The 11263-nt window shown below is 36.4% G+C and overlaps 1 long non-coding RNA gene across 1 annotated transcript; it reads right to left on the reverse strand.

Moving 5' to 3' along the window:
- Positions 1-7970: 7970 nt before the first annotated feature.
- Positions 7971-10963, reverse strand: LOC144224625 (uncharacterized). The gene is made up of 3 exons (XR_013333097.1): positions 10885-10963; positions 10210-10343; positions 7971-8629 (listed from the first exon to the last, which is right to left on the reverse strand). It is a non-coding gene; the product is annotated as an uncharacterized LOC144224625 (long non-coding RNA).
- Positions 10964-11263: the final 300 nt, after the last annotated feature.

Consider the following 11263-nt stretch of genomic DNA (forward strand, 5'->3'; position numbering starts at 1 on the left):
CATTTTAATAAACTAGGTTTAAAAATCAAAGTTTTTAGACATCTGCTGTCCTGATAACCCACCCCTTCACCATTGATTTAGAATGTCACATTGGTTCATAAACCAAGTTATATGTATGCATGACTCTCTCTTTTCCTAGGCTTTTTATTCTACCCTTTGCTTTATTCATTTGCTCTTTTCCAATACTACACTGACTTATGGAACAAAATTTGAAATTGAGCCCTGCTATCTCAAAAGAGAAGTCTTCCTCAGAATATCCTACCTTTATTTAATGAGCTTTATGGTTATTTTTGGATATTTGCTCTTCAACATTAATTTTAATATTTTACTTTAAAATTTTAGTCTGTTAAAATTTTAACTGTAGTTTTAGGTCAGTTTGGAAAGAACTGACATTTTCATGATGTCCATTTTCTATCCTAGTATATGTTAAATGTTGCTTTTTTATGGTGTCCTATTTAATGTACTTTAACAAAGGTTTATAATTTTCTTTATGACAAACATGAACATAATTTTGGTAGGTTTATTTTGGATTACTTTTTATTTTTTGTTGTTTTTAAAATGTCTTTTAAAAATGATATTTTCTGAATGATTTCTTAAGTTATATACAAATGTAATTGGATTGTATATATTGATTTATAATATCTAGGCAATTTATTTTCTATTCAAGTATTTTTTTAAGTTTCTTTTAGGATTTTACATCCATGGTTACATTTTTGAAAATAATAGCACTTTGTAATTTTTTATTAAAAATTTTAAATGTTTTAATTTATTGTTCAGAGACAGAGCGAGTGGGAGGGGGGCAGAGACAGGGAGGGAGATGCTTAATCTGAAGCAGGCTCCAGGCTCTGAGCTGTCAGCACAGAGTCCAACACGGGGCTGGAACTCACAAGCCATGAGATCATGACCTGAGGCGAAGTCGGATGTGCAAAGGACTGAGCTACCTGGGTGCCCTTTCTCTGTAATTTTTATTCTTTTATCTTCTTCTCTTTCTGTTCTTCTGGCCAGGGTTTGCAGGACCATTATGAAAAGAGTGGTGACATACTTAATGTATTCCTAATATTAAACAAAATGCTTTGGCATTAAAATATTATGATAATCTTTATAGTTTTATAAATACATGCTGTAAGAAGCTTTTCTTCCTAATTCCTTATTTATTCAAAGTTTCTACCATGAATATGTTGTTGAATTTCATCAGAACTCTTTTCTTGCATCTGTTGACTTTTCCAAGTTGTCTCCTCTAATTTGTTAATGTGTAAATTAAATTCATTAATTATTTTAGTATCAAGCCAGTGTTAAATTATTGGATAAATTTAAATTGTTTATGACATATTTTATTTTATATAGAGTCTTTGATTTGGTTTAGAATATTTTGGTTAGGATTTTTGCATCTATATTCATCAGAGTCTGCTGCCTGTAATTTTCCTTTGTTGTATTTGGCTTTTTAATTTTGGAGAATCGGTTAAAAAAAAGTTGAGGCAATTTTCTCTTTTTCTAGTTTCTTGATGTTTTCTTAAGATTGGGATTATCTGTTCCTCAAATATTTGGCTTTTTTTTTTTTTTTTTTTTNTGTTAAAAAAAATTTAAAGTCAGAGAAGTTAAATATTTCTTTAACATGATAAAGGTAAAATCTGTAGAACAGATTTGACCACATAAAACTTAAAAATTATTTTCATGTAGGTAAATTAAAGGACAAATGATAAATTGTGAAAAATATCTGCTGCTTTAATGTTTTATAATGAATCAATATCTTTATGATAACAGACATTTGACAAATAAAAAATAGTTTGCCAAGCAACTCACAGGAGGAAAAAAATTTATATTTTTCCATTGGTTTATTATCATCTATATTTTTTATATTTATATTTTTAACTATTTTATTTAAAAATTCAGGTTTAAAAATGGAGCCTATAAAGTGTATGGGAATTGAATGCATGGGAAATACCATTCTCATGTATTTTCTGTGAGAGTGTAAGTTGGCATAAACTTTTTAGGGAGCAATTAGGCAATATACCAAATAACTAAAAACGGATTTATTTCTAACTTAGCAATTATATGAATGAAACCTAAGTAAATAATCATTAATATTTAGAGATATCTGTCATTGTTTTGTTATATTATCTTTATAATAGCAAAAATTTGGGCTCCAATTATATGTCAGTGGGATTGATAAACTTATTCAGTTAGAATCAGAATTTGGGATACCAGACAATTAGATTATGTTACTGATGAGTGCTAAATGAGACGAAGTAACTTTCTATTCTGTTGTTAAATGAAAGAACAGGTTGGCAATTATGTAGGTATACATATACTATACAAACACACACACATATATATGGATATATATCTATGCATATATTCTCATCAAATTTTTAACAGTGGTGGTATTCTCTGTGTGAAAGAATTATAGGCTATGACTTCTACTTATCTGTAACTTCTATATTGTCTAAAATGAATATGTATTTTTGTTTGTAATGAAAAGAAATATGAGAGGTATTATATACATGCTATAAGAAATTATTTTTAAATTTATAGAAAATAACAAGAGGTGAAACCTACTTCTTAGATTTTTGTGTTGGACACATCAGTCACAAGGCCACCACGTTCAGCATCCTTCTCTACCTGAAAGTGCACCTCACTTCCATGTATCAGTGAAGCAACACTGTTTCTTTTGCACACAAATAGGCACTGACTGGACTGGAAGTGTACCTGATCCAAACGTGCTCAACACATGCTTGAGGGAAAGCATAACTTGTCAGGGTACAGAGGGTTTTTCTTAATGTTGGAGCTGGTACTTTGATATCCCAATTACTCCTATTCTCTGTAGAATTTATATGGAATGTGTTAGATTAATGGCCTTTTTTATTTTTCATGTTAAGAAGACAGATCATACGCTCAACAAGAGGCAGAGAGGCCAAGAGAAAAAGATAACATGAAAAGGGAGGATGGGAAGAAGAAGAGACAGAGAAAGAGAAGCTTGATTTCATCTCCATCTCCAGCAATGGCTTGCCCTGACAGTTTGCCAATTTTAATTTACACATATCCTCAAGGTAGTCTATGTAAATCTTTTACCCTTACAGCCAAAAAAATGCCAAGTGGTTATCTTCAGCTACAGGAAGGAAAATTGATTGATACAGTCACTCCTTGGATACTACCTTTACTTTACAGTTATTTAGGCACAAATTACTAAGAGCTACTGGAGTGCAAAATGGCAGAGAGGTTTGTCTTTTAGACTTCTTGCTCTACATTCTCTATTCTATACGTGCGTGTGTATTTGAGTCACCTATTTCACTTAAGTAGGATTACACTTTGAAAAAAAATTTTTTTAACTTGAAACTTGAAAACAGGCAAAGAGATGCTGAATGTACTCTCAGGGCAGTGCCACCTGAATTTCCAGAAGTTGGGCTCTTTTGCAGCTCTGTAGGGCTGCAATTAACCTATAGATTTTCTCTGGTAGAGATGCAAATAATTTCTTTCCTGCAGAAGAGACAACCCCAAAGGATATGGGTCACTGTTTTATAAGAAATAAATTAGTTATGTTTCTAACCCAGCTATTCAAACCTAACAGTTCTATATTTAATTGCACATCTGAATAGTTTCTCAAATGCTCTTTGACCTGGTCATAACGTTTTACTAGTTCTCCACTAATTAATGAATTGAATAAAATCTTTGACATGTTCATTTCATAGTTGCATGAAATCCTGATTTTTACTTTTTTATTAAATTATACTTTAATAGTGCTTTTCTCCATAAATTATTTTTTTTCTTTTGGGAAAAATAATTAATATGGTGCAAGCTGACTATTGTATTTCCAGAATTCTTCCTTAATCCCAGACTTACCAATTTCTTCCTCACTATGACTCTTATATATTTGTTTATTTGTTACTATTATTATTTTTAATGTTTATATATATTTGAGAGAGAGAGGGACAGAGTGCAAGCTTGGGAGGGGCAGAGAGAGGAAGACACAGAATCTGAAGCAGGATTCAGTCTCTGAGCTGTCAGCACAGAGCCTGACGCAGGGCTGGAGCCCACAAGCTGTGAGATCATGACCTGAGCTGAAGTTGGATGCTCAACCAATTGAGCCACCCAAACACCCCGACTCATATATTTAAACAGGAATATTTCATATAGGTTTTTGCTTTTGTTGCATTTTATATGTAATTGTTATTTGCCATCTTCATCAGATTTTGCTGGGCATAGAGCAGCCCATTCATTTTTTTGAGTTTCTTTTCATGATTCTTTAAGAATAATAGGTGGTAAATAAATGTTTCTTGATACAAGCATTTAATAGCTAATGTTTACTTCCTCAAAATGTCTTAAAACTTTGTTTAATTTTCAGGTCACTCTGTATCATCCACTTTTAGTCGTCTGTAGTGATGAAGAATTCCACTGAGTTTGTCTGACTCTTTTACTTACAATTCCCACATGATAAATGATGACATAACAGACGTCATTTTTGTATATCCTTCTTTATTTCTTTTTCCATTGACAAATATTTATTGAGACCCTCCTCTGTGTGGTGCACTGATCTGGGATTTGAATATGTACAAGAATTCAGGAAATCACGTAATAATTAGGAAGGGTTGTTTGCTAAATATAGGTTTAAAGCAAGGGGAGTTACCTGCTAAATTTCCAATTTCTATTCTAAGATTTCTATTTCTATTCTACCTTTTTTAAGAATCAAAATTGAAAAAAGCAGTAAAAAATCCCGTCTTCCTCCTTGAATAATTTCCTTGAAAAACCAATAAATTCATTCTAATTCTTCTATTTCATAGATTCAGTGATGATTTATGCTTATGGTTTCCTACCCCCATTCTGATTTAATAATAAACTTCACAATTCTTCTACTTAAGAATTACTAATCACTACCATTTTTCAAATGACCCACCTTTACCAGTATTAATCTTTGCTTTTACTAAGTAAAATCAACCAAAATAAAAACACAAAACCAATTTGTACTACCATTTTTTAATAAGCAGCAAAAGGGATGCCCAAGTGGTTCAGCTGGTTAAGCGTCCAACTCTTGATCTCACCTCAGATCGTGATCTCATGGTTTGTCAGATCGAGTTCCACATTGGTCTCTGTGCTGACAGAGCAGAGCCGGCTTGAGATTCTTTCTCTTCTTCCCTCACTTCCCCTCTCCTGCTCTCTGACTCTCACTCTAAATAAATAAATAAACAAACTTTTTTTTAGAAAGCAGCAAAAGCATAAGCTAGAAGAAAGTTGGCAGTGAGAACTTGGAGAGAAATGTTTCATTTTACATTATTCTTTTGCTAGAAGCAATGGAAGTGGTCATTTGCCATAGATAAAACAGTGTAAAAAAAGGAAGTGAAAGTGAAATAAAATTATCCAATATTACAGTTGAGCATATTGATCACTCCTTTCAATGTACACACTAACAAAGGAGTATTCATAGAAATTGACACGGCATGGTGAGTCATGGACCCAAAAGTGTCAATTAACATGGATGAGTTCATACAGCAGATTAAACTCTGCCTACATACAGCCTCTGACTCAAAGATTTTGGGCAGAAATGTCTTTGGCAACCATCTAGGATAGGGTAAAAATTATTTTCAAAGTGAAGCAAACATTGTGGGTGGATCCATCAACATGCCAAAAATATTGAAGTCAGTAGTCATACTTCTATTGGCTTTGTGTAATTTCTGAGGCTGGCTTAACTATACACTGTTGCTGGAGTAAAATGAGAGGGACTTTGGAAACAAAATCCAGAAAGGAAGAGCAAAATATCTCCAAGTATTAAGGGAGTACTTTTCTTGGTAGTAGTTAATCCAGAAGTAGTTCTCTTCCTGCTAAAATCCTGAGTGGTCTAAAAAATAATTCTCAGGGCTGCGTGAGGTAGAGAACAATTGTGGCAAGCCATTTTGTTTACATAGTTTACTTGGTGGAATATCAGCATTCCATGCAGATAGGGTGACCTATAAGATATGAAATGGTTACAGTCAAAATAGAGTTGAATTAAGCTATTCTTTTTGAAGTCTGAACTTTGAGCAAATACAATATCAATTCTGGTCTGACAGAGTAACCGTTGTCCCACTCTGGTGTGTAATGGTGACCACATAGACGCATGCAGGGTAACAATGATGAAGAAAGAGATGATATAATAAGTGGTTCCAGTACAGAAGGAGAGTCTATTACCTAAAGACCTTTAATCCTCATAATAAATCTTTGAAACAGGTATTATTATGCCCATTTTCTTTTTTTTTTTAATGTTTTATTTATTTCTAGGAGAGAGAGAGAGAGGGTGAGCAGCGGAGGGTCAGAGAGAGAGGGAGTCACAGACCAAAACAGGCTCCAGGCTCTGAGCTGGCAGTCAGCACAGAGTCCGACGCGGGGCTCAAACCCACGAACCGCGAGATCATGACCTAAGCGAAAGTCGGACGCTTAACCGACTAAGCCACCCAGGCGCCCCTGTTATGCCCATTTTCCAGGTCAGGAAGTTGAGGCTCAAAGAGATTAAAATATTTATTCAAACCTTAAGAACCATTGCCATCTTTTTTTCACAGCAAAATCCCTCTTAGTTACTCCAGCTAAGCATTTTATCACTTCTTTAGTGAGGAGGACTCTACTTGTCAAGAAAACTATTTTGTAATGACAGCCATACGTAATACAGGGGCACATCTAGGCATCTATATGGATAATGGCTCTGCTCAGGAATTCTGTTTGCACGCAACAACCTGACTCTAGCTACATAGGGGACCATAGGACATGCAGATAGGATGGCAGGGTCTGTCTGGAATGGGTGGTCAAACTGGAGAAACTGGCAGAGGAATTAGGCCTGCTCTGAGGACTTCAGTATCAGAGGCTTATGTAGTTCTCATTAGACTTTCAGTCACTTGTATTTCCCTTCGGATTTCCATATCCCTAGTGAGAAATTCTTTAAGCCATCAGCCATTTTATGTGGTGGTCAAACCGGTTGTTATGAGATCTGTGAGGGAGTGTTAGCAGCACTGATGTGGTCCATGGGGATAATTGTTACTTTCTGTGTGATATGCATATGCATACAGATAACCATATTTGACTTTGGTAAAGCATAGACTAAATTACAGTGGATACATCTAATTATTCTTAAGATTTTTTTTAAAATCTAGGATTTACTTTTTAGATTTTATTAAGAAAAGGTGTACAAACAAGATGGGCTAAAACTAATATCTTGCACTAAGACTTTCCTGCCCCTAGTGAGAAAATTAAGTCCCTAAAACTTGAATTTGAATCTTAAACCTGAACAAGAACTGATATTTTTCAAAGGTTTTATACTTAGCATTTAACTATACAAAGTGATTGACAGACCACTAATTTCCTTCCTTTCTATTCACAGTTCTTCTTTGTAAAATGAGCATAGGTCCTTAGCCCAAGAGAATACACAGAAGCAGCAGTAATGTTTCTAATTTAACGAAGCTAGGTTTTTCAGGAAAAAAGGTTTGGGACATATTAACACCCACCAAAGACTTTGTTAAAATATTTTAAAGTGATATCATACACATGAATTTAGTTGCTCCCACAGACTTTTCACTGGAGTGCCTCTTCTGATCCCTAGGAACAGCTTATCATGTTTTCTACAAAGAAATAATGTACTATACAATAATTGATATTGAACAGATCAATTTGGCCATACACTGGGAGAGGCGCATTTTCCAATACCATACCAATACTATCTTCTATGATTCTGATTTCTTGTACTTCCTTGTAGAACTCATAGGTGCAAAATCAAAACAGTCTATTCATAATGAATACTGTGAGTTTTCTCCAACCACAAAATTATTTGAGTATAACAACAAACTAGTGGAAATAAATTAGTGTCCCTTAACTTTTGGAGGGCTTAGCGGGGAGGTAGAACCCTCTGGAGGGAATATTTCTTTCCTCCTGTGCAAGGGCACATGGCTTTGCTCATCTGAGCTCTGAGAAGAGGAGTAATCTGTAGGTGATTTCTATTTATTGACATATTCTCTGCTGATTATCAAAGCACCCCTCAAAAGGAAGTAAGCAAGAACTATGATGTATCGGGTGCCTGGTGGCTCAGTTGGTTAAGCACCCAACTCTTGACATTATTAGCTTAGGTCATGAGCTCCAGCTCTGCCTGGAGTGTGCTTCAGATTCTGTGTCTCCTTCTCTCTCTGCCCCTCCCCCATTGTGCTCGCTTGCTCGTTCTCTCTCTCTCTCTCAAAAATAAACATTAAAAAAATTTAAATACACAACTTGGAGATTATGCCACATTAATACCTAAAAATCCCTAATTCTCTGTATAGTTGCTATGATACCTATTTAAAGTCTCTACATATTGATATTCAGCTTTTTGTCATTACTAACAACACTACAATGAACAACTTTGAACACATCTCTTTGCACATATGTGGGTATGCATTGCTCAGTATTCATTTCTGAAAACAGGAAACCACTGCATGTTAGGGAGGCAGGGGTTTCATACAGCAAGCTCTATGCTTGCAAACCGCTAGAGGCTTGTTGGCACAGCTGAACGATGAGCTCTTAGGATGATCCTCGAGGAGCAACTCAGAATCGACAGCCATGGGAACTCTCCTGAAACCTCTCCTGCTAGGCTTGCAGTATTGAATTCCAAAACATATCTCATAGCTGTCACTCAGGGATCAGGAGGCTGAAATTAAAAAAAAAAAAAAAAATTGCCACCACAGAAACTGCCTTTCATAAAATAGTCCAAAGAAGCGAAATACAGCTTCGTGTGCATTTCTCCCTTCTAAATCTACTTGATCACATATAACTGATGGAACCCAATTTGCTTTTAGAACCCTGATCCACTGGGGTCTGAGAAATAATGCTCTTTGTTTTCTAGACTCTGCAACAGTATAAAAAGGCACTCTAGAAAAAAGGCAGGAATCAAGGGTGTGTGAGCCAATCCAACAGAAAACACAACTGTCATTTTAATTGATGATGTTGTTCCAAAGAATTCAGAAAATCTCTTACAGAAACACTGAAGGTAAAAGTCCCAGTAATATTACTAATTGAAATGAATGTTTTGTACTGACATTTTTGACTACCATGGGTCAGAGCAACACCCACCTCCTCTCCTCCCCAGCAACCTCTCTAACATATTCCTTTTAGCCAAAGCCGATGGTCCCAAAGAAGCAGAAAGAGTCTCCTCTAGAGCAAACAGTCAGGGGAGCTTACATATACACATATAGCTCAAGCCATGGTGATTCAGGCAGGAAAGCAGCAGTGAGATTCAAGTGTGATATTAAAGCCTCATGCCCCTGGTAGGGTAAAATCAGTGAAGAAAAAGGGAGAAAGCAACACCAAGATGCTAGGTACTTGATAAAATGTTTGGTTCTTGGAAGTAATAATGTTAAGGACATTTTCTTTTTTTATTTTTTTTTTATGTTTATTTAGCTTTAAGAGGCAGAGAGAGAGACAGAGTGCAAGTTGGGGAGGGGCAGAAAGAGGCAGACACAGAATCTGAAGCAGGCTCCAGGCTCCGAGGTGTCGGCACAGAGCCTGACACGGGGCTCGACCCGGGGCTTGACAGTGGGCTTGAACTCACAAACCGTGAGGTCATGATCTGAGCTGAAGTCCAATGCTCAACTGACTGAGCCACCTGGGCACCCCAAAGAGATTTTCTTATAAAAGTTGTCAAGAGTCACTATAATAGGCAGAAGTTAAGACACAGCCATGGATTGGAATATGAGGTAATGACACATGATGTTAATAAGTGAGCAAAATAGAGAAATAAAGCATAGTGATTGCTGTTATGCATTTATAGAAATGTGGAACTGCATGATCATGCTGATACTAAACTAGAATGGTTAAGATAGGAGCATGTACTTACTCACTGTTTGCACATAGAAGATAACAAAGTGAGGTACAAGCAGGAACACCAAGAAGCAAGGCCCAGAAACAATATATTAAACTCCTCTTAGAGAGGAATTTAACTAAAAGTACAAATGCTATGACATGGATGGAGAATCAACATTCCTCAGACTGTAGAGAACTATCATCTGATTTTTCTGAGAATTTCTTGGTAGGGATGAGTACTGACACCTGGAGTAGGTTTCTCTAAGCTTGGAAAATCCATTATTTCATTTGCTTTGGCTAAAATACTTGGTGTCATCTTTGACTTAGAGTTTACTTGCTTCCTTCCTCCTTTCCTTCCTTTTTTGATTGATTGATTGATATTTTAGAGAGAGAGAATGAGCATGAGTGGGGGAGAGGGACAGAAAGTACCTTAAGCAGGCTCCACAGTCAGCGCAGAGCCCGATGAAGGGCTGGATCCCACGACCCTGGGTTTGTGACCTGAGCTGAAATCAAGAGTCTGATGGCTAACTGATTGAGCCACCCAGGGACCCCTCATTTGCTTCCTAAAAAAACCAAAACAAAACAAACTTTAAAAATGTTTAATTATGGTAAAATACGCATATCATAAAACCTATCATCTTAATAATTTCTACACATAAAGGTCAGTAGTGGTGAGTACGTTCACACTTTCATGCAAAGAATCTCCAGAACCCTTTGCATCCTGAAAAACTGAAACTCCATATCCCTTAAGCAACAATTCTCTATTTCCCTCACCCCCAGCCATAGCAACAAGCCTTCCAGTTTCTGTCTCCGAATCTGACTATTGTAGAGACCTCATATACATGGAATCAAACAGTATAATGCCTTTCTGCGACTGGCTTGCTTTACTTTGTGTAACCTTCGTCCACGTTATAGAATACTTGAGAATTTCCTTCCTTTTTAAGGCTACTTCTTTGCTTCCTTTGGACTCACTTATCCCTCTCCCAATCTACATCCCCAATTATTATGGAATCCTCTGAATATACCTTCAAAATTAATGCAGTGCTGACCACTTCTTATGACTGCCACTGCGACCACGTGGTCCCAGCCTCCATCATTTCTCACCTGGATTTCCGCAACTGTTCCTCGACTTCTTCTGTTGCCCCCTATGGTTTCTTCTCAACCCAGCACCCACAGCAATCCTGTAAAAATCAGGTCACTTCTTTGTTCAAAATTCAGCAATATCTCCTCATTTTTTTTAGAAAAGAGACCAGAATCCAAGGCCTGAGAAGCCTGCTCTCGCTCACCATCCCCATCTTCGCTTTCCTCTCGCTCTCCATGTCCTCCCCACCCCACTACTCACATCATACTCGCTTCCTTGTGGATCAGGCAGGCATGATCTAATAGCAACACTCTTGCACTGGCATTTCCTTTGCTTAAGCATTTAAAGGAAATAACCTTATTGAAAGTACAGTCCACCCTACCACCCATACCCCCTTATTCC

This window comes from Crocuta crocuta, unplaced genomic scaffold, assembly GCF_008692635.1.
Source record: "Crocuta crocuta isolate KB4526 unplaced genomic scaffold, BGI_CrCroc_1.0 scaffold92, whole genome shotgun sequence".
NCBI lineage: Eukaryota > Metazoa > Chordata > Mammalia > Carnivora > Hyaenidae > Crocuta > Crocuta crocuta.